The sequence below is a fragment of the Scyliorhinus torazame genome, chromosome 3 (genome assembly GCF_047496885.1).
Source record: "Scyliorhinus torazame isolate Kashiwa2021f chromosome 3, sScyTor2.1, whole genome shotgun sequence".
Classification (NCBI taxonomy): Eukaryota; Metazoa; Chordata; class Chondrichthyes; order Carcharhiniformes; family Scyliorhinidae; genus Scyliorhinus; species Scyliorhinus torazame.
The window spans coordinates 239,733,510-239,757,817 of NC_092709.1; the positions used below are offsets into that span (position 1 = coordinate 239,733,510).

The 24,308-nt window shown below is 48.7% G+C and overlaps 1 long non-coding RNA gene across 1 annotated transcript in view; it reads right to left on the reverse strand.

Moving 5' to 3' along the window:
- Positions 1–16,999, reverse strand: part of LOC140409023 (uncharacterized) — a 124,333-nt gene extending 107,334 nt beyond the window's left edge. The window contains exon 1 of the long non-coding RNA XR_011940262.1: positions 16,900–16,999. This is a non-coding gene — a long non-coding RNA (uncharacterized lncRNA). The remainder of the gene's footprint in view (positions 1–16,899) is intronic.
- Between the last annotated feature and the right edge of the window lie 7,309 nt (positions 17,000–24,308).

The following is a 24,308-nucleotide window of genomic DNA, read 5'->3' on the forward strand; positions in this document are numbered from 1 at the left end:
GATGAAATTCAACGTGGGCAAGTGCGAGGTCTTGCACTTTGGAAAAAAGAATAGAGGCATGGACTATTTTCTAAACGGTGACAAAATTCATAATGCTGAAGTGCAAAGGGACTTGGGAGTCCTAGTCCAGGATTCTCTAAAGGTAAACTTGCAGGTTGAGTCCGTAATTAAGAAAGCAAATGCAATGTTGTCATTTATCTCAAGAGGCTTGGAATATAAAAGCAGGGATGTACTTCTGAAGCTTTATAAAGCATTAGTTAGGCCCCATTTGGAATACTGTGAGCAATTTTGGGCCCCACACCTCAGGAAGGACATACTAGCACTGCAGCGGGTCCAGCGGAGATTCACACGGATGATCCCAGGAATGGTAGGCCTAACATACGATGAACGTCTGAGGATCCTGGGATTATATTCATTGGAGTTTAGGAGGTTGAGGGGAGATCTAATAGAAACTTACAAGATAATGACTGGCTTAGATAGGGTGGATGTAGGGAAGTTGTTTCCATTAGCAGGGGAGACTAGGACCCGGGGGCATAGCCTTAGAATAAAAGGGAGTCACTTTAGAACAGAGATGAGGCGAAATTTCTTCAGCCAGAGAGTGGTGGGTCTGTGGAATTCATTGCCACAGAGGGCGGTGGAGGCGGGGACGTTGAGTGTCTTTAAGACAGAAGTTGATAAATTCTTGATTTCACGAGGAATTAAGGGCTATGGAGAGAGAGCGGGTAAATGGAGTTGAAATCAGCCATGATTGAATGGTGGAGTGGACTCGATGGGCCGAATGGCCTTACTTACACTCCTATGTCTTATGGTCTTAAGACCTGTCAACCAATAACAACTGGCAGCTGGAGACAATGCATCCAACAGAGGCCTAGGTTCTTCATTGGATCCTAGGTCAACTTGAATGTATGTGGGATGGTGATCATGGAATGGGGGTGACAGGAAATGGGAGGATCGGAGGCAAGGGCAGTGGGGCAGCTTTCAGCAGTTTTCCCTGACCCTTCCTGATGCCAGGTCTGACAGAGAGAGCCCACTCCCTGTGGGCTAGCCCGGCAAAGATTGCTGGGTGGCCTTCGGAAGGCACAGGAATACACCACCATTAAATTCAGGGGAGCTCAGGGATAATGAATGTCAATTGACTCATTAATTAACTTAATTAATTAACCTAACTGACATCCCACCGGCAGCAGCTGGGAATCTCTCGGCAACCCGCTGTCACCCTCCGTCTTTGCCAGATGAGGAGACTGACCCAGGGCCTTGCCAGAGATTAAGTAGGCCTGGCTGCCATGGTTCCCATCATGATGGGTTGCATTCAATCCAGCCTGTTGTTTCTAGTTCTCAAGGACAATTAGGGTTGGGCAATAAATGCTGGCCTCGCCAGCGACTCCAGCATCTTGTGAAAGAATGAAGGTAAAAAACAAACACTGCTTGTCTTGCATGATAACTGAAATGGTTAGTGAGTGAATCATTGAGTCATACATAATAAATAGGTGATAGATTTAATTCTTGCTTTGTGCTGAGTTAGCCTCTGTCAATCAGAATCCTACAGCTGCCTTTTCCTCCCGAGATTAAGAATGATATATATGGTCAGGTTTCATGTTCCTTATTATTGCCCCATCTGCTGGAACTGCCCAGGCGTGAATGGTACTTCAGAATTCGCCTTATATATGATGGGCCTGATTTTAATTCAAACCCCATTCAGCAGAGTTAAAAACGAGCCTCGTGTGCCCTGCAATAAAATTACCTGTTGTCCACTGCTAAGGTTCAAATAACAAGAATGGCAATAGGCCAAAATCTTAAGAGTTTGGCTGCTAACTAGTAAGAAAAATTTCTGATGTATACTGTACATCATTAAAACCATAATATTAAAACATTAAAACCGAGAAGAACCAGGCAACGTGCCTCAATGACTACCAACCAGTGGCCCTGACTTCAGTCGTTCTGAAGTGCTTCGAGAGGTTGATCATGAAGCCATCATCTCCATACTCCCAGAACGCCTTAATCCACTGCAATTCGCATACCGCTGCAACCGGTCCACACCAGACACCATTTCCCTGGCCCTACACTCATCCCTAGAGCATCTTGAAAACAAGGACTCCTACATTAGACTCCTATTTATTGACTACAGCTCCGCCTTCAACACCATAATCCCAGCCATGCTCCTATCAAAGCTCCAAAACCTAGGACTTGGCTCCCCACTCTGCAACTGGATCCTCGATTTTCTGACCAACAGACCACAATCAGTAAGAATGAACAACAACACCTCCTCCACAATAGTCCTCAACACCAGCGCCCCGCAAGGCTGCGTACTTAGCCCCCTACTCTACTCCCTGTCCACACACGACTGCGTGGCAAAACTTGGTTCCAACTCCATCTACAAGTTTGCTGACGATACGACCATAGTGGGCCGGATCTCGAATAACGATGAGTCCGAATACAGGAGGGAGATAGAGAACCTAGTGGAGTGATGTAGCGACAACAATCTCTCCCTCAATGCCAGCAAAACTAAAGAGCTGGTAATTGACTTCAGGAAGCAAAGTACTGTACACACCCCTGTCAGCATCAACAGGGCCGAGGGGGAGATGGTTAGCACTTTCAAATTCCTAGGGGTGCACATCTCCAAAAATCTGTCCTGGTCCACCCACGCCGACGCTGCCACCAAGAATGCACATCAGCGCCTATACGTCCTCAGGAAACTAAGGAAATTCGGCATGTCCACATTAACTCTTACCAACTTTTACAGATGCACCATAGAAAGCATCCTATCAGGCTGCATCACAGCCTGATATGGCAACTGCTCAGCCCAGGACCGCAAGAAACTTCAGAGAGTCGTGAGCAGAGCCCAGTCCATCACACAAACCTGCCTCCCATCTACTGACTCTGTCTACACCTCTCGCTGCCTGGGAAAGCGGGCAGTATAATCAAAAATCCCTCCCACCCGGCTTACTCACTCTTCCAACTTCTTCCATCGGGCAGGAGATACAGAAGCCTGAGAACACGCACGAACAGACTCAAAAACAGCTTCTTCCCCACTGTCACCAGACTCCTAAATGACCCTCTTATGGACTGATTTCATTAACATTACACCCTGTATGCTTCATCCGATGCCAGTGCTTTTGTAGTTACATTGTATATGTTGTGTTGCCCTATTATGTATTTTCTTTTATTCCCTTTTCTTCTCATGTACTTAATGATCTGTTGAGCTGCTCGCAGAAAAATACTTTTCACTGTACCTCAGTACACGTGACAATAAACAAATCCAATCCAATCCAATCCAAGGTCTAAATTTTCATGGCCCCAATTAGAACTAAATGGAGGCGGAACCAAAAAACTGGCCATTGAGCCTTTGGACCCGCCTCCAATTCCTCGCTTGCCATTTTCACAAGGTGGGGGAAGGAATGGACTTTGGAAAACACTTGTTCCCATTAAGGGGAAAACTGACAGAGTTGTGGACTCATTGAGAGTCCACCCGAGGTGAGTTTTTCAATTTTCATGCAGATAACCAGACTTTAACATCTGCTGGGTTTTCCACCATCTGTATGGAGATGTGTACCAGGGATTGTAGATGGATTAAATTAAAAAGTCAAGTAAAATGGTATTTCCTCCTTCCCAGTTCACCATAAAATGATGTGCTTTAGTTGTACCTGTGTTCATTAGGATGAGTCATGTCAGTGCTCTGAACGGAGGGTGCAACTACCCAGCAAACAATACACTTGTCAGATTGTTACTTCTGCAAAATGGCATCAATGATCTTCCTTCAATCATAAGATCAGAAGTAGGGATTGATGTGTTATGTACTCTGGGATAACATAGGCTGCAACTCATTGCAGCTTTGACTAAAAGACACTCCAGACTTTGAAGTAAGTTCAATGTGATTTATTGAACCCTTAGCACAGTTCTCTATGAGTTCGACTCTCCTGCTAACCTTGCTATAGTAACTCAGTCTAACTAACCAGTCTACTCTAAGCCACGTGGTGGGTGTGATGCTTCTGATCTGCCCCTGTCTTACTCTCTGGGCGACATTCTCCAACCCCCCGCCGGGTCGGAGAATCGCCGGGGGCTGGCGTGAATCCCGCCCCCGCCGGTTGCCGAAGTCTCCGGCACCGGAGATTTGGCGGGGGCGGGAATCGCGCCGGTTGGCGGGACCCCCCGCTCGATTCTCCGGCCCGGATGGGCCGAAGTCCCGCCGATAAATTGCCTGTCCCGCCGGCGTAAATTGAACCACCTACCTTACCGGCGGGACAAGGCGGCGCGGGCGGGCTCCGGGGTCCTGGGGGGAGGGGCGGGGCGATCTGGCCCCGGGGGGTGCCCCCACGGTGGCCTGGCCCGCGGTCGGGGCCCACCGATCCGCGGGCGGTCCTGTGCCGTGGGGGCACTCTTTCCCTTCCGCCTCCGCCACGGTCTCCACCATGGCGGAGGCGGAAGAGACTCCCTCCACTGCGCATGCGTGGGAAACTGTCAGCGGCCGCTGACGCTCCCGCGCATGTGCCGCCCGGAGATGTCATTTCCGCGCCAGCTGGCGGGGCAACAAAGGCCGTTTCCGCCAGCTGGCGGGGCGGAAATTCCTCCGGCGTCGGCCTAGCCCCTCAATGTTGGGGCTCAGCCCCCAAAGATGCGTTTTGGGCGCCAGTCGGCGGACATCGCGCCGTTTCCGGAGAATTTCGCCCTCTAAGTGTCGCCTGTGGAAAGAGACAGAGCATGTGTGCCCTGTCCTTATATATGGGTTGTGTAATGCCCCCTTGTGGTAGTGTCACCTCTGGTTGTCTTGACTGCCCAATGGTCGTGTCCTATTCTATGTGTTCATTAGCTGTATGTCAGCATGTCATAACGTCTCTGGTGCTTCCTCTAGTGTTTACTCAGTCGTAGTGTATTTACATTCACCCCTTGTGTATTTACAGTGGTCATATCACCACAGGGATATTCGCTGATAATTGCACAATGTTCAGCACCATTTGTGACTCCTCAAATACTGAATCAGTCCATGTGAAAATGCAACAAGTCCTGAACAATATCCAGGCTTGGACTGACAAGTGGCAAGTGATATTCTCATAACACAAGTTGCCCCTTGCCTTACAATGGTATTACTATCACTGAATCCTCCACTATCACCATCCTAGGGATTACCAGAACCTGAATAGGAACTAGCCATGTAGCTACAATTGATTTTGTTTATTGTCACGTGTACCTAGGTAAAGTGAAAGGCATCTTCCCGCAAGCAGCTCAACAGATCATGACAGATCATGAAAAGAAAAATAAATAAAAGAAAATACATAATAGGGCAACACAAGGTACACAATGTAACTACATAACACCAGCATTGGGTGAAGCATACAGGGTGTAGTGTTAATGAGGTCAGTCCATAAGAGGGTCGTTTACGAGTCTGATAACAGCGGGGAAGAAGCTGTTTTTGAGTCTGTTCGTGCGTGTTCTCAGACTTCTGTATCTCCAAGAAGTTGGAAGAGTGAGTAAGCCGGGTGGGAGGGATCTTTGATTATACTGCCCGCTTTCCCCAGGCAGCGGGAGGTGTAGATGGAGTCAATGGATGGGAGGCAGGTTCGTGTGACGGACTGGGCTGTGTTCACGACTCTCTGAGGTTTCTTGTGGTCCTGGGCCGAGCAGTTGCCATACCAGGCTGTGATGCAGCCCGATAGGATGCTTTCTATGATGCATCTGTAAAAGTTGGTCAGAGTTAATGTGAACATGCCGAATTTCCTTAGTTTCTTGAGGAAGTATAGGCGCTGTTGTGCTTTCTTGGTGGTAGCGTCGATGTGGGTGAACCAGGACAGATTTTTGAGATGTGCACCCCTAGGAATTTGAAACTGCTAACCATCTCCACCTCGGCCCCGTTGATGCTGACAGGGGTGTGTACAGTACTTTGCTTCCTGAAGTCAATGACCAGCTCTTTAGTTTTGCTGGCATTGAGGGAGAGATTGTTGTCGCTACACCACTCCACTAGGTTCTCTATCTCCCTCCTTTATTCTGACTCGTCATTATTTGAGTTCCGGCCCACTATGGTTGTATCGTCAGCAAACTTGTAGATGGAGTTGGAACCAAATTTTGCCACGCAGTCGTGTGTGTACAGGGAGTATGGTAGGGGCTAAGTACGCAGCCTTGCGGGGCCCCGGTATTGAGGACTATTGTGGAGGAGGTGTTGTTGTTTATCCTTACTGATTGTGGTCTGTGGGTTAGAAAGTCGAGGATCCAGTTGTAGAGGGAGGAGCCAAGTCCTAGGTCTTGGAGCTTTGATATGAGCTTGGCTGGGATTATGGTGTTGAAAGCGGAGCTGTAGTCAATAAATAGGAGTCTGATGTAGGAGTCCTGGTTGTCGAGATGCTCTAGGGATGAGTGTAGGACCAGGGAGACGGCATCTGCTGTGGACCGGTTGCGGCGGTATGCGAATTGCAGTGGATCAAGGCGTTCTGGGAGTATGGAGGTGATGCGCTTCATGACCAACCTCTCAAAGCACTTCATTACAACTGAAGTCAGGGCCAACAATCCGTGTTGAAGAGCAGGGTAGAGGCATGCAATCCTGTGGCAAGTAACTCACCTCCTGACTCCCCAGAGCCTGTCCACTATCTACAAGGCAAGAGTGTGATGGAATATTCTCCACTTGCCTGGATGAGTGCAGTTCCAACAACACTCAAGAAGCTCAATACCACCCAGGAAAAAGCAGCCTGCTTGATTGGCACCCCATCCACAAACATTCAAACCCTCCACCACCATCGCACAGTAGCAGCCAAGTGTACCATCTACAAGATGCACTGCAGGAACTCACCAGCACTCCTTAGGCAGCACCTTCCAAACCCCTGACCACTACTATCTAAAAGGTCAAGGGCAGCAGATGCATGGGACGCCACCACCTGCAAGTTCTCTTCCAAGCCACACATTATCCTGACTTCATCGTGATTGGGTTGAAATCCTGGAACTGCTTCCGTGACAGTATTGTGGGTGTACCTACATGACAAGGACTGCAGTGGTTCAAGAAGGCAGCTCACAATCACATTCTCAAGCACAATTAGTGATGAGCAATACATACTGGCATTGCCAGCAGCGGCCATATCTCGTAAATTATTTTTTAAAGGACAACCAGCTTCCATTGTTTTCGGGATGACCCCAAACAAGTTATCGAGTAAAAGGTCAACATTGTAAACATGGAAAAGCCGTCAGGGGAGTTAAAAAGTTCATTTAATGGATAACGAAGTAGTGCAAATTTCACACTATTAAAAGGTATTTTGATAATTGTTTTTATGTATTAAGTCTAGACATCTGTTAAGATAGCAGTTCTGAAGTCTCTTTGGTTACTGAAAAGTGTATGGGCTTGGGGCTGCAATTCAACCACCTAATCACTTTACAGGTGCTTCACATTGGTTGTACAGCTGCTTTGAAAATGTAGTTAATTCGGGGAGTTTTATGGCAATTTAACGGCGCCCAACTGTTGTAATAGGGCTTATGATTTCTGCGCATACAATGGATAACGAGTGAGGGTGATGATGTGTTTAAGGGGATGAAGGTGAGAAGGGGTGGGTAAGGCTGGCTAGATTAGTACCGCCTTTTCCAAACATGAAAATTCTGAGTCAGTACATCCCATTTTGTATGTTCTTTGTCATTGTCAAGTAGGCTCCCCGTCCTTTTAAACGGCCCCATCTCCCAACTGTGCTATTGCTTCCCACATTTCTGCTTATCTTCCTTGGACGTCCGTGGGCAGGATTCTCCATTGGCCGACACCAAAATCGGGAACAGCAATTAGGTGGAGAATCGCATCCGTTGCCAGAATCGCAGCAGGCGCCGGTTTGATGGCAAATCGCTATTCTCCATCACGTCGAAAACGGCATCAATGCGGTTCACTCCGTGGGTACTTTAAACACCATTTGCATATCATTAGTGGGCCAACCCACGATTCTGCACCTCCGTTGGGCTGAATCACCAACGGCGCGGTGCAGGTGTGCTTTTAAAAATCATGAACCTGGCGTGGTGCCTGCTGAGAGAGAGAGAGACAGCATATGGACAGTGTCCAACACTTCTGCCAGGGGGGTGATCAGAAGGTGGGCTGTGGGGTCAGGGTGGACAGACACGGAGCGCCATTGCTGCGGCTGACAAGGCAGCCATGCAGCTGCGCACTCCGCTAACAACCCACTTTAAACCTAGTGCTAGCGGACGTATAGGTGCCCCCCCCCCCCCCCCCACGGGACACCTCCTGGGTGCCCTCTGGTCCCACCCGATCCATCAGCTTTATGGGCGCGCTCCAACACAATCAGTGCCATCTTTTTGACTCCGATAAGTGTGTGTGTGTGGGGAATGAGCGGCTGCAGCTTGTCAGCCTCCCGAGTGTCAATCATGGACCCGGCCAATCCCGCACCGTTTTTCATTGGGCCTAGCTGTGTTCCACGTGGCACCGGTGCTAGCCCCTCAACGGTAGCGGAATCGGCCCAGGTGCAGCGCCGATTTTTCTGTCGTAAAAGTCCACAGATTCTCCAGCACTTAGTCTCAGAAATGGAGAACCTCGCCCCAGATCTCTGGCTCCCTCCAAACAGATTTTCACATCAGGCACAGAATCAAAATGGCTCTTATTGAACTCACAAATGACATCCACCGTGACTGTGACTGCGCTAAACTATCCATCCACATCCTTTGCGACCTGGGTACAGCATTAGACACAGTTAACCAGACCATCCTACACCAACCTCTTTCCACTTTGGTTCAGTTGGCCTGGTCTGTTGGTACACGCACATCATATGCCTGTGAGTTTATGAAGAAGATAGACATTGGGGGCGATTCTCCGAGCCACGCTCCGGGCCGGAGAATCGCCGCAACTGCGCCGCGATGCCCTGACGCCGGCGCGCGATTCTCCGAGGTGCGGAGAATCGGCGCCATTTGCAGATTCTCCAGCCCGGATGGGCCGAGTGGCCTCACGGATACGACAGAGTCCATCAGCGTCGTTCACCCCTGGTGGCTGCCGGCTGGAACTCTGCGCGGACGGTCGGGGGGCGGCCTGGTTTGGGGGGGGGGGCCTTCTTCACCGGGGGGGGCCTCCGATGGGGTCTGGCCCACGATCGGGGCCCACCGATCGGCGGGCTGGCCTCTCCCCCCCTCCCCCCCCCCCCCCCCCGGGCCTTCCCTGCGCGGCTGGCCCCTGAACACCGACGCCATGTTGAGTTGGGGTCGGCGCACTAAAGAAGTCCCCGCGCATGCGCAGGTTGGCACCAGGAAAGGAGGCTGGAGCAGCATGAACCTCTCCAGCGTCGTGTCGGCCCCCTGTGGGGGACAGAATAGGTCATACCCGGGCACGGTTCGCGCCGTCATGAAACACTTGGGCTCCATTTGGGAGAATTGCCCCCATTATATTTCTAAAAAAGCAGCATGGAATATGGACAACTTACCGTGACAAGGTGGACTCCAGGGGGAATCAGTTCATCTTCTTTCATAGTTTTCTGTACAAACAGGGACTGACTCTGGTCTGGGCATGTCACTGTGAAGTTGTTAAAGTGAAATGACATTTTGGGGACATTCCATTGAAGCAACATCAGAAGGCAAAAGGTCACTTGTGGAGTTACCAACAACAGACCCAGTCCATCACCAAGACCACCTACTTCAACCTCAGTAACATCACCTGATTCCATTTACTCCTCACCTTGTCTGCTGCTGAAACGTTGGGCAGCACGGTAGCACAAGTGTATTGCACTGTTGCTTCACAGCTCCAGGGTCCCAGGTTCGATTCCCCGCTGGGTGACTGTCTGCGCGGAGTCTGCACGTTCTCCCCGTGTGTGCGTGGGTTTCCTCCGGGTGCTCCGGTTTCCTCCCACAGTCCAAACATGTGCAGGTTAGATAGATTGGCCATGATACATTGCCCTTCGTGACCAAAAAGGTTAGGAGGGGTTATTGGGTTACGGGGATAGGGTGGAAGTGAGGGCTTAAGTGGGTCGGTGCAGACTCGATGGGCCGATTGGTCTCCTTCTGCACTGTATGTTCTATGAAACCATCAGCCATAGCTTTGTTACCACGGGACGTGTCAATTCCAATTCCTGACCAGCCTCCTATATTCTACCCTCCAGAAACCTGACACCATCCCAAACTCCGCTGCCAGTATCCTAACTAACACTAAGTCCCATTTGCTCATCTTGCACGTACTCACTGATCCATAATGGCTTCTAATCCAGTGATGTCTTGATTTTAAAATTCTCATTCTTGCTTTCAAATCCATCCGTAGCCTTTCCCTTTTCTATTTCTGTAATCTCCAACATCACAAACATATGTGTTCCTCCAATTCTAATTCTAATTCCTGGGCACTGCAAATCTTAATCATCCCACCAAAATGTCAAGATCTAAACATTGAAAATCACTCCCTAAACCCCTCTGCCTCATTATGGGCAGGATTTACCGACCAGCCCACTTGCATGTTTTTTGGCGGCGAAGGCGGCCCGCCAGCGGGATTTACCCACCCCACCGTTATCAACGGGATTTCCCGGTGACAGCACCTTCATCACCGGGAAACCCATGTGCTGGCATGGGACCGGAATAACCCACGGGCATAAACAGCCAGTAGATCGCGCCCTTTCTCTCTTTCCTTCTTTCAGACATCCTGTAAAAGCTACTGTTTGATCAAGCATAGCAGCTGGCCTAATATTTCCTTATATGGCTTGGTGCCAAATTCTGTTTGATAATGCCTGTGCAAAACACTTTGGGTTCTTTCGCTACATTAACGGTGCTATATAAATGCATTTTGTTATAGTTCTTGTTGTATCCACATCTGTCAGCAATATCTATTACACCAGTAGGTGGCTCTGTGACATGCTTGAGAAATATTAAATGACAGTATAACATGGGAACAAAATGTAGCTGCTGTATTCTGTATTGTGATCCTGGTTATGTTGCTGCTGGGCCCTCATCACTCCCAACTAACCCTATATTCCATCCTCGGTGTGGGACAATGCCGTGGCTCTTCCCACTAATCCTGTCCCACATTATTTGAGCATTAGTGCCTGAATAGGCTCCTGTCCATGCTAAATGTGTCCAATGCGCCACCAGGCCCACTCCCCACTCAAGTAGTTTTCTCCCCTGCTCAAATGAACAAACTGTGTGACCCACACTCCCCTGTACCTGTTGAAAGTTGGCTAGGTTAGTTTGACTGGTAAACTGCTGATTGAACAGGACACCTAAGCAGCTTTGACAAAGAGTCATCCAATCTCGAAATGTTAGCTCCCTTCTCTCTCCACAATGCTGTCAGACCTGTTGAGATTGTCAACTATTTTCTGTTTTTGTTTTCAGATTCCAGCATCCACAGTCATTTGCTTTTACTTAAGCAGCTGCTTCAGTTTCTTACCATCTTCCTCACTTGACCTGTGCGGCACTGTGGCACAGTGGTTAGAACTGCTGCCACACAGCGCCAGGGACCCGGGTTCAATTCTGGCCTCGGATGACTGTGTGGAGTTTGTACGTTCCCTCCGTGTCTGCATAGATTTCCTCCGGGTGCTCCGGTTTCATCCAACAGTCCAAAGATGTGCAGGTTAGGTGGGTTGGCCATGTTAAATTGTCCCTTAGTGTTCAGAAGGTTAGGTGGGGTTACTGGGTTACAGGGATAGGGTGAAGGCATGGGCCTAGTAGGGTGCTCTTTCCAAGGGCCAGTGCAGACTTGATGGGCCGAATGGCCTCCTTCTGCATTGTAAATTTTTTGATTCATCTAGTGTTCCCTCAGTAATCACTGCCTAAAAGCCCTGCAGTCAGAGGCCTGAAGATGTTTGTGGTAGGAAGACTGCACTTAGCTGACAGCAGCCGTTTCTACCTAATTGTAAAAACAACCTACAGAAAGATTAAAGGAAGGTGGGTTATTTAGTTTTCATGACAGAATACCTCGGAAGTTAGATAGGCACCACTACTCTTGTTTGCAATAGTGTGTGCAATATTACTGCTGTACAACGTGTGGAACCATGCTACTGAATTCAGTTAGGCAGCCTTCCATTTCATAAACTCAGGAGCCCCACTCTGTCACAGCAGTCTCGGCCGCATTGGCTCTAGAGGGAGACAGTAGCTGAGAATTCACAGGCCTCTGTTTTCTCTGGTCCCTTTCCCAGGCCAGTGAAGCTTATTATTTCTGCTGACCTCTTCCAACTGCCTTCCAAATCGTCAGTCTCCGGAGGTTACTGCCATCACCAACTGTCTCCTAGTTGTCAGTATCAATGTCTGCCGTCTTCATAATAAGTAAGCAAGTGAGTGAGTCAGGATATTTTTATAACCCCAATGGAGTTCCCGGGATCAGGACCATATGGTTTCCCACGACCTCCCCAGAATATGAACTTTCCCTTTAAGGGGGTAGGACTTCTCCGTTTCGGGGCAGGGGTTCCCCTTAACTAGGACAGCCCCAGCTGCATAAACCCCCCCGGCCTGGTTGTAGGTTGGGGAAGGAGACCCTTAGGAGGGTGGGAGAGTATTTGTTATTGTATTGTATTGTACTGTATTGTATTGTATTGTGCTGTATTGTACTGTATTGTACTGTATTGTATTGTACTGTATTGTATTGTACTGTATTGTATTGTACTGTACTGTATTATACTGTACTGTACTGTATAGTATTGTATTGTATTGTACTGTATTGTACTGTATTGTATTGTACTGTATTGTATTATATTGTATTGTACTATATTGTATTGTATTGTACTGTATTGTATTGTACTGTACTGTATTGTATTGTATTGTACTGTATTGTATTGTATTGTATTGTACTGTAATGTATAGTATTGTATTGTACTGTACTGTATTGTACTGTACTGTATTGTACTGTACTGTATTGTACTGTGCTGTATTGTATTGTATTGTACTGTATTGTATTATATTGTATTATATTATATTGTACTGTACTGTATTGTATTGTACTGTACTGTACTGTATTGTACTGTGTTGTATTATATTGTATTGTATTGTATTATATTGTATTGTACTGTACTGTATTGTATTTTACGGTATTGTATTATATTGTACTGTATTGTATTGTACTGTACTGTATAGTATTGTATTGTACTGTACTGTATTATACTGTACTGTACTGTATAGTATTGTATTGTACTGTATTGTATTGTACTGTACTGTATTGTATTGTACTATATTGTATTATATTGTATTGTACTATATTGTATTATATTGTATTGTACTGTATTGTATTGTATTGTATTGTACTGTACTGTATTGTATTTCACTGTATTGTACTGTACTGTATTGTGCTGTATTGTTCTGTATTGTATTGTACTGTATTGTATTGTACTGTACTGTATTATACTGTACTGTACTGTATAGTATTGTATTGTATTGTACTGTATTGTATTGTACTGTACTGTATTGTATTGTACTATATTGTATTATATTGTATTGTATTATATTGTATTGTACTGTATTGTATTGTATTGTACTGTACTGTATTGTATTTTACTGTATTGTACTGTACTGTATTGTGCTGTATTGTACTGTATTGTATTGTACTGTATTGTATTGTACTGTACTGTATTATACTGTACTGTACTGTATAGTATTGTATTGTATTGTACTGTATTGTACTGTATTGTACTGTATTGTACTGTATTGTATTGTACTGTACTGTATTGTATTGTACTGTATTGCATTATATTGTATTGTACTATATTGTATTGTATTGTACTGTATTGTATTGTATTGTACTGTATTGTATTGTATTGTACTGTACTGTATAGTATTGTATTGTACAGTACTGTATTGTACAGTACTGTATTGTACTGTACTGTACTGTACTGTATAGTGTTGTATTGTACTGTACTGTATTGTACTGTACTGTATTGTACTGTACTGTATTGTATTGTATTGTACTGTATTGTATTATATTGTATTGTATTGTATTATATTATATTGTACTGTACTGTATTGTATTGTACTGTACTGTACTGTATTGTATTATATTGTATTGTATTGTATTATATTGTATTGTACTGTACTGTATTGTATTTTACGGTATTGTATTATATTGTACTGTATAGTAGTGTATTGTACTGTACTGTATTGTACTGTACTGTATTGTACTGTACTGTATTGTATTGTATTGTACTGTATTGTATTGTACTGTACTGTATTATACTGTACTGTACTGTATAGTATTGTATTGTATTGTACTGTATTGTATTGTACTGTACTGTACTGTATTGTATTGTACTGTATTGTATTATATTGTATTGTGCTATATTGTATTATATTGTATTGTGCTATATTGTATTATATTGTATTGTACTGTATTGTATTGTATTGTATTGTATTGTACTGTACTGTATTGTATTTTACTGTATTGTACTGTACTGTATTGTATTGTATTGTACTGTATTGTATTGTATTGTACTGCACTGTATTGTATTTTACGGTATTGTATTATATTGTACTGTATTGTATTGTATTGTACTGTACTGTATTGTATTGTACTGTATTGTACTGTATTGTACTGTATTGTACTGTATTGTATTGTACTGTATTGTATTATATTGTACTGTATTGTATTATATTGTATTGTACTGTACTGTATTGTATTTTACTGTATTGTACTGTACTGTATTGTATTGTATTGTACTGTATTGTATTGTACTGTACTGTATTGTATTGTACTGTATTGTATTATATTGTATTGTAATATATTGTATTGTACTGTATTGTATTTTACTGTATTGTATTATATTGTATTGTACTGTATTGTATTATATTTTACTGTATTGTATTATATTGTATTGTACTGTACTGTACTGTACTGTATTTTATTGTATTGTATTTGTATTTGTATTTGTGTTATTGCCACATGGACCGAGGTACGGTGAAAAGTATTGTTTTGTGTACAGTCCAGGCAGATCATTCCATACATGAAAAAAATCATAGGGCATACATAAAATTACAATGTAAATACATAGACACAGGCATCGGATAAAGCATACAGGAGTGCAGTACTACTGAGTAGAGAAGCTCTGTGAAGAGATCAGGTCAGTCCATAAGAGGGTCATTTAGGAGTCTGGTAACAGTGGGGAAGAAGCTGCTTTTGAATCTGTTTGTCCGTGTTCTCAGACTTTTGTATCTCCTGCCCGGTGGAAGAAATTGGAAGAGTGAATACCCCAGGTGGCAGGGGTCTTTGATTATGCTGCCTGCTTTCCCGCTTGTATTGTATTGTAATTGTAGTGTAATAAACCTTGTTCAGCAATTTCTACTTTTGTCTACGCGTCCTGCTTACCGTGGATTCAACACTGGCGACGAGGATTCAGTCGAGCTGCTGTCAACACCGGCTGCTGCGCACCTGGTCCACCTCGTCGAGGCATTGGGAGGCTCCACTACTACCAACTGAAATGCTGCATATAGGAAAGCTGGAACCTTTTGACACAGGTACATATGGTTGGGGGCAATACGTGAACGCATGAACTACCTTTTTGAACAAATGTGATTACTGGCAATGAAAGAAATCTGTGGTATTACTAATAGCTTGCAGTGGGACTACCTACAATGTGGTAAAGAGCCTGACTCACCCGGACGCCCCCCCCCCCCAAGATATCCTGTCATTCGCCACCCTGGTATCCCTAGTGGAGGAGTATTTTGACCTGAAACCACCACTCATCGTGCGCCATTTCCGGTTCCACACGGCTGCTCAGTCCCAGGCCGCGTCAGTGAGTGACTTCCCGGTCCGTCTCCGAAAACTGGCTGAGGCTTGCGAATTCAGAGCAACATTGAATGAGACACTCCAGGACCGCTTGGTATGTGGTCTCTGCGATGTGGCCATGCAACAGAAATGACTAGCTGAGACCCACCTGGACCGGCAACGTGTGGTGGAGATAGCCATCTGCAGAGAAATCACTGAACAAGGGGTCCACAAACTCCAGGGACAGGCGATGCTCAGTCTGGGACACCAAAGCGAGCGACAATCACACTCAGCTAGAACTGAAGAGGCTGGCCCCCGACTATGGGACAGTTACTGGAGGAACACGGGCCACCGTGATAGAGGCTGGGAACGTTGCTGGATATTGTCCCCCAACCAGGAGGAACTGGAATACCACCACCAGCCAGTGGGAGGGCGCAGAAACCAGGGAAACAGGAAGCTCTCAAGGATCTACTCACCGACGCATTAGGTGCAACTGCGCCTCCCCCGCCCCCCCCCCCCCCCCACGTGATAGGGTTTATAATGTGGAAGACGTCGACAGCACCTGCCAGCAGTTACACTGCGTGACTGCGCCTAAAGTGGCGTCCATCCAGATCGCCCTGAAAATTAATGGACACCCAATCTGCATGGAACTCGACACTGGGATGGCAGTGTCGGTAGTCAGTCGTCGCACATTCAACTGCATTTGGGCTGGCCTTCTATTGCTGACCCTGTTGGACACCAACATGAGGCTGGCCACTAATACAGGGGAACCACTGGCAATAGCAAGCAGTTCCACGGTTCCGGTCAAGTATGGACAACAATCTGCGGTCCGAGCTTGTTGGGGCATGACTGGTTAAGCCACCTGCGGTTAGATTGGCAGTGGGTGTGCCGCATACACCCACATGGCCCTGAAGGGGTTCTGACAAGGTTTCCATCGTCCAGGTAGGCTTGGGCACCATAAAAGAGGCTGTGGCCTGAATAAGCATGGACCTGATGGCTCAACCGTGCTACTTCCACGCCCGACCTGTACCTTACGACCCAAGGTGGATGCTGAATTGGACTGGATGGAGAATTTGGGCATCATAAGCCTGGCGCAGTTCTCCGACTGGGCGGCACCGGTCGTCCTGGTCATGAAACCGGATGGATCAGTACGTTTCTGTGGTGACTATAAGGTGACGGTGAACCGTGTGTCTCGAGTGGACCATTATCCTATCCCTAGAATCGAGGATCATTATGCGAAGCTCAGTGGAGAACATACGTTTATGAAACTCGAAATGAGTCACGCTTACCTCCAGTTGGTCTTGGCCCCTGAGTCCAGACACTTGCTAACCGTGAACACGTAAATACATCCGCCTGCCTTTTGGGGTTTCTGCCACGTGTGACATATTCCTGCGCATAATGGAGAACATCCTGTGAGGTCTGCTTTGCATGGCGGTCTACCTCGATGACGTCCTAATCACAGGCTCGTCCAACCAGGAGCACCCTGATGTGCTTCTGTTTAGAGGTTTGTTAAATATTTTGGATGTTAAAAGAACAGCATACAGATTACCTAGTGTTGTAGTCTTTGGGGGTTGTATTTGAATTAATGGTTGCGAAGATGTTCACTGTTTGTTTTAAAAAGGTTAACTTGAGTTCATAGAATAAACATTGTTTTGCTTTAAAAAATACTTTTCCATTTCTGCTGTACCACGCCTGTAGAATGGGCCGTGTCCTCCCCATACCACAATCTATTAAACGTTGTGGGTCAGGTGAACTCCATGATACACTTTGGGATTCTCTAAACACTGACCCATAACAAGATCAAAGATACAGCTAACTCAGATTTGAATATATTCAATAGTTCAGCATTCCGTGATCTCTTGGGAATAGAATTACAAAGGTTAATTATCCTCTGGGAGAATAAATTCTTCATCCCTGTCTTAAACTGGAGATGCTATATTTTTAAACCTTGCCCCCAAGTTATGAATTCCGGCCTCTGCCAAATGAGTTTAACCCTCCCCAACTACATTTCCTGCGATGATATTGGTCCCAAGATTGTTGAGGTACAACCCATCCAGCTTGCTTGACAGGAAGAGAACCCTTTGCTCTTCTATATTTCAAAAGTTCTTCATTGCTGTAAAATGCTCTGTGATGTCTTGAAGTCACGAAAAGTGCTACATAATGCTAGTTATTTCTTGCTTTATGTTTGTAAGTGAGAATAGCTCATCCAACTGTGACTTACTACACCAATAGTACAGTACAAAGGTTTTCAAACATTGAATTACTTTGATTGAGCTGTCATTTTAAAAATTGATTAAATCGGTGATTTAACATTTTGGCATTAATTATTTACCTTTGTACTAACTTCGTATGGGAACATGCAAGAGCAGTTTGAGACACAATTAGACCCTATGTGTTCAGAAGAACGTTTTACAACAGTATGTTTCCAGTCCTTTGCAAAGAAAGACATTGCTATAACTGAGTCTTGGGAATGAGGTGGGCCAAGTGTCAGTATAGGAACATTTAGGGGACAGTGATCACTGTATCATGAGATTGGGTCCACTGTCGAGAAGACCCGGTACTGTGAAATCTGATTGACCATATCAGATTTACGTGGGAGGGAGTACGCGTCGAGCTGCGTGTACCGATTGATGGTCTGACTGTAGTCAACGACTGATGCACGATCAATGACCACTAAAACGAGGTTGTAGTCCAACTGAAGGCTTTAATAAGCTAGATGTTTCCCCCAGCAGCTCAGGTACAGAATGAAGGCTGCTGGGGCGGCACGGGCTCTTATACCCCGCCTTGCAGGGTGGAGCTACCATACAGCTTGACCAATAGGAAACATACAATATCTACCAATGGTGTCCCAGCATTACCAGGTACCTTAATACCTCTACACACAGACTATCACATTCACCCCCTGTTAAAAAAGAGTCCGGCGGGGGTGGTGGCCTGATATTACACAACATGGTAACGTGGTAGAAATTATAGTTATGGAGGTACCATAATACCTCCGTACAGCGTTTTGTAACTATTTACAATTGTATTTACTATTTACAATTTATGATTCATAATTAACTATACACTTTAAAATGAAGCAATCAGTCGATCGGGGGCCCTGGTCAACCTCTGTGATCGTCGAAGCTTCGGTGGTGACTTCGGTGGAGGCTTGGGCGTCTGTGACTCCGGGAGCGTGGTCTCGATATCTGTGGCAGCTTCGACACCCCTAGACGGTGCTGGTGGGGAAAACGGTTGACCTGGGAAGGGGTGCCTGCGGGGTGCGTCGGTGTGTGGGGGGTCCGAGACGGGGCCGGCGGAAGGACCAATCCTCCTGTAAGGTGCACTGGTGGGAGGGAGGATGGGACTGGTGGCTGAGGTGTGCGTGGGGCTCCGGCGGGTGCCAGGTCTCGTAGGGAGACCGTATCTTGTCGGCCGTTGGTGTACACCATGTAGGCGTACTGGGGGTTAGCGTGGAGAAGATGGACCCTCTCGACCAACGGGTCCGACTTGTGCGCCCGCACATGTTTTCGGAGCAGGGTGGGTCCGGGAGCTGCCAGCCAGGTCGGGAGCGAGGTCCCAGAGTAGGACTTCCTGGGGAAGACAAGGAGACGTTCGTGAGGTGTTTGGTTGGTTGTGGTACAAAGCAGTGACTGGATGGAGTGGAGGGCATCCGGGAGGACTTCCTGCCAGTGGGAGACTGGGAGATTCCTGGACCGTAAGGCCAGTAGGACGGTCTTCCAGACCATTCCGTTCTCCCTCTCTACCTATCCATTACCCCGGGGGTTGTAACTGGTCGTCCTGCTCGAGGCGATGCCCTTGCTGAGCAGGAATTGACGCAGTTTGTCGCTCATAAAGGAAGACCCCCTATCACTATGTATGTAAGCGGGGAACCCGAACAGTGCAAAGATGCTCTGGAGGGCCTTGATGACGGTGGTTGCGGTCATGTCGGGGCAGGGGATGGCGAATGGGAACCGGGAGTACTCGTCAATCACGTTCAGGAAGTACGTGTTGCGGTTCGTGGAGAGGAGGGGGCCTTTGAAGTCCATGCTGAGGCATTCAAAGTGACGGGAAGCCTTTATCAGTTGCGCTGTCTCTGGCCGGTAGAAGTGCGGTTTGCACTCCGCGCAGATTTGGCAATCCCTGGTGGCTGTCCTGACCTCCTCGATGGAGTAGGGCAGGTTGCGGGTCTTGATAAAGTGGAAAAAGCGACTGACCCCCGGGTGGCAGAGGTCCTGGTGGAGGGCTCGGAGGCGGTCCACTTGTGCGTTGGCCATGTGCTGCGGGACAGGGCATCAGGAGGCTCGTTTAACTTCCCGGGACGATACAAGATCTCGTAGTTGTAGGTGGGGAGTTCGATCCTCCACCGCAAGATTTTATCGATTTTTATCTTGCCCCGCTGTGCATTATCAAACATGAAAGCAACCGACCGTTGGTCAGTGAGGAGAGTGAATCTCCTGCCGGCCAGGTCATGCCTCCAATGTCGCACAGTTTCTACTATGGCCTGGGCCTCCTTTTCGACTGAGGAGTGGCGGATTTCGGAAGCATGGAGGGTGCGTGAGAAGAAGGCCACGGGTCTGCCCGCTTAGTTGAGGGTGGCGGCCAGAGCTACGTCAGACGTGACGCTCTCGACCTGGAAGGGGAGGGACCCATCGATGGCGTGCATCGTGGCCTTTGCAATGTCTGCTTTGATGCAGCTAAAGGCCTGGCGGGCCTCTGTCGACAGGGGAAAAGCTGTGGATTGGATCAGGGGACGGGCCTTGTCCGCATAGTTGGGGACCCACTGGGCGTAGTAAGAGAAAAACCCAAGGCAGCACTTCAGGGCCTTGGAGCAGTGAGGGAGGGGGAACTCCATACGGGGGCGCATGCATTCAGGGTCAGGGCCTATAACTCCATTTCGCACTACGTAGCCGAGGATGGCTAGGCGGTCGATGCTAAACACGCATTTATCCTTGTTATACGTAAGGTTAAGGATCTTTGCGGTCTGGAGGAATTTTCGGAGGTTGGTGTCATGGTCCTGCTGGTCGTGACCGCAGATGGTGATATTATTGAGATACGGGAATGTTACCCGTAAACCGTACCAGTCAACCATTCAGTCCATCTCGTTCTGGAAGACCGAGACCCTGTTGGTGACACCGAAGGGAACCCTTAAGAAGTGATAGAGCTGCCCATCTGCCTCGAAGGCAGTGTACTTGCGGTCTCTAGTGCGGATGGGGAGCTGGTGGTAGGCGGACTTAAGATCCACCGTGGAGAAGACCTTGTAATGCGCGGTTCTGTTTACCAGTTTGGATATGCGGGGGAGTGGCTACGCGTCCAGCTGCGTAAACCTGTTGATGATCTGACTGTAGTCGATGACCATCCTATGCTTCTCCCTGGTCTTTACCACCACTACTTGAGCTCTCCAGGGACTGTTGCTAGCTTCAATGACTCCTTCCCTCAGTAGCCGTTGGACCTCCTACCTAAGATCCGGTCCTGGGCATTGTACCATCTGTTCCTGGTGGCGACGGGTTTGCAATCCGGGGTGAGGTTCGCAAACAGGGAAGGCGGATCGACCTTGAGGGTCGCGAGGCCGCAGACAGTGAGGGGGGTATAGGGCCGCCGAATTTGAAAGTTAGACTTTGGAGATTACACTGGAAGTCTAAATCTAGGAGTGTGGCCGCGCAGAGGTGGGGTAGGACGTAGAGCTGGTAATTTTTAAATTCCCTTCCCTGGACTGTGAGGTTTGCTACACAAAACCTCTTTATCTCTACTGAGTGGGACCGAAGGCCAGGGAGATTTTTTGATTAACGGGGTGTACGAGGAGAGAACAGTGCCTTACTGTGTCGGGGTGTATGAAGCTCTCCGTGCTCCAGAGTCGATTAAGAACGTCTCGTGCCCGTTGATTAGTACTGTTGTTGTAGCAGTTGAGAGTGTTCGAGGCCGGGACTGATCCGAGGCTAATCTCAGCAGTTGAGAGTTCTCTTCGAGCGGCATGCGGTCAGCCGAGCTGGGGTCCTGGGGGTCCATCCAAGATGGCGGTTCCCATTGGTCGCACATGGCTGGGGGTGCACAAAATGGCGGCGCCCGTCCATCGAACGTGGCGTCCGTGGGACAAGAATGCGGCGCCCGGGGGCCGCACGTGGCCCTGGAGTAGGAAGATGGCGGCGACCGCTGGCCGCACGGGGACCGTGGAGAGGTTTGTGGTGGCGGTCCACATTCGCCGCCGGAGACCGCGGCAACCGCACGGACCTGGCATACCACCACAACGTGGCCCTTTTTAGCGCATCCCTTGCAGGTGGATGTGCGGGCCGGGCAGCGCTGGCAGGGGTGCTTGGCCTGCCTGCAAAAGTAGCAGCGGGGCCCCCCGGGGTTGCCAGGCTGCCTTGTAGCACAAGCTTATGGGGGACGTCTCGAGGTCGGCTGCGGAGGGGTTCCACGCTGCCCAGGGGGCTCCCGCGCGGTCGGGAACGTAAGCGCGGGCGTTTCTGGAAGCCACATCCACGGAACCTGCAAGGGCCCGTGCCTCCTTGTGGCCGAAGGGTGTCTTTTTCCAGCAATCGCTGGCGGATGTGGGAGGACAGCATACCTGCCATGAAAGCATCCCGGATCAAGAGTTCTGTGTGGTCGCTCGTCGAAACTTGCGGGCAACTGCAGTTTCTCCCCAACACCAGGAGCGCACGGTAGAATTCTTCCAGTGATTCCCCAGGGATTTGTCGCCTCGTTGCTAGCAGATGTTGGGCGGAGACCTGGTTTACCGGGCGAATATCATGTCCTTTTAGCAGCTCTATTGCTGCATCGAAGTCTTCCGCGTCCTCGATGAGGGTGTAAATTTCTGGGCTCACCCTCGAGTGCAGGACTTGCATTTTCTGTTCTCCTGTGGGTGTGTTTTCGGCCTTTCCGAGATATCATTTAAAACACACCAGCCAGTGCTTGAAGATTGCCGCTGAGTTCGCCGTGTGGGGGCTGAGTTGCAGACACTCCGGCTTAATTCGGAGCTCCATCCTTCTAAATCTAGCTTATTAAATTGATGCACGATTAATGACCACTAAAGTGAGGTTGGAGTCCAACTGAAGGCTTTAATAAGCGAGATGTTTCCCCCAGCAGCTCAGGTACAGAATGTAGGCTGCAGGGGCGGCACGGGCTCTTATACCCCGCCTAGCAGGGCGGAGCTACCATACAGCTTAACCAATAGGAAACATACAATATCTACCAATGGTGTTCCAGCATTACCAGGTACCGTAATACCTCTACACAGACTACCACAATGACCATCCAGTTTTTCTCCCCGATTTTCACCACTACCACTTGGGCTCTCCAGGGGCTGTTGCTGGCCTCGATGATGCCCTCCCGCAGCAGCCGCTGGACCTCCAACCTGATGAAGGTCCTGTCCTGGGCACTGTACCGTCTGCTCCTGGTGGCGAGGGGTATGCAATCCGGGGTGAGGTTTGCAAACAGGGAAGGCGTGTCGACCTTAAGGGTCGCGAGGCCGCAAACAGTAAGGGGAGGTAGGGGCCCGCCAAATTTCAGGGTTAGGCTCTGAAGGTTGCACTGGAAGTCCAGGCCGAGTAGCAAGGCAGCGCAGAGGTTGGGGAGGACATAGAGCTGGAATCCGCTGAACTCTACGCCCTGGACGTTACCCCCGGATTGCCACGGAGTGGATTCCGGAGGCCGGGGAGATTCTTTGGTTAGCGGGGTGTACCGCGAGGGAGCAGCGCCTTACCGTATTGGTGTGGATGAAGCTCTCAGTGCTCCCGGAGTCCAAAAAGCAGGATATCTCGTGCATATCGACCTTCACCTTTGTCGAAGCAGCCGCTAGGTTGTGCGGTCGAGACTGGTCGATCGTGACCAAGGCGAGACGCGGCTGGTCGTCGGTGGTTGCAGGCGATGAGTGGCCTGATGAGGTGCCCGACGGGCAGGGGTCCTGAGGCGGGTAAGATGGTGGCGCCCTCGGGTCGCATGTGTCCTGGGGCAGGCAAGATGGCGGTGCCCATTGGTTCTGAGGCAAGCAAGATGGCGGTGCCCACGGGCCGCACGTGGTCTGAGGAGAGGAAGATGGCGGTGCCCATTGGCCGCACGTGGGGGGTGCCGGGACAATAGCGGCGATTCAGCGGGCCTGGCACACTGCAGCAAAATGTCCCTTCTTGCCACAGGCCTTGCAGAGCGCGCTCCGCGCCGGGCAGCGCTGCCGGGGTGTTTTGTCTGTCCGCAGAAGAAGCACTTGGGTCCCCCGGGGTTGGTTGGCTGCCGCGTGGCGCAGGCTTGGGGTTGGCTGAGGGCAGTAGCTGATGGGGTCCATGATGCACAAGGGGGGTGGGCTGTGTGGTTGGGGGCATAAGCCTGTACGTTGCGTGAGGCGACCGTGAGCGAGAGTGCTAGTTTCTTGGTCGCCGCGAGGTCAAGCGTGGCCCCTTCTAAGGGGCGCTGGCGGATGTAGTCAGACCCTATGCCCGTAACGAATGTGTCTCTCATTAGCAGGTTTGAATGTTCAGTGGCCGAAACAGCCTGGCAGTCACAGTCTCTCGCTAGGGCGAGCAGGGCACGCCAGAAATCTTCCACAGACTCACCAGGAAATTGGTGCCGCGTGGATAGGAGGTGCCTGGCGTAGATCTTCTTGGTTTGCTGAGCGTACTTCTCCTTCAGTAGCGCCATGGCCTCTGCATAGGTAGGCGCGTCCTGAACGAGGAAAAAAGTTGGAGCTCAGCCGCGTGTACAGAATCTGGAGCCTCTGTGCTTCTGAGAT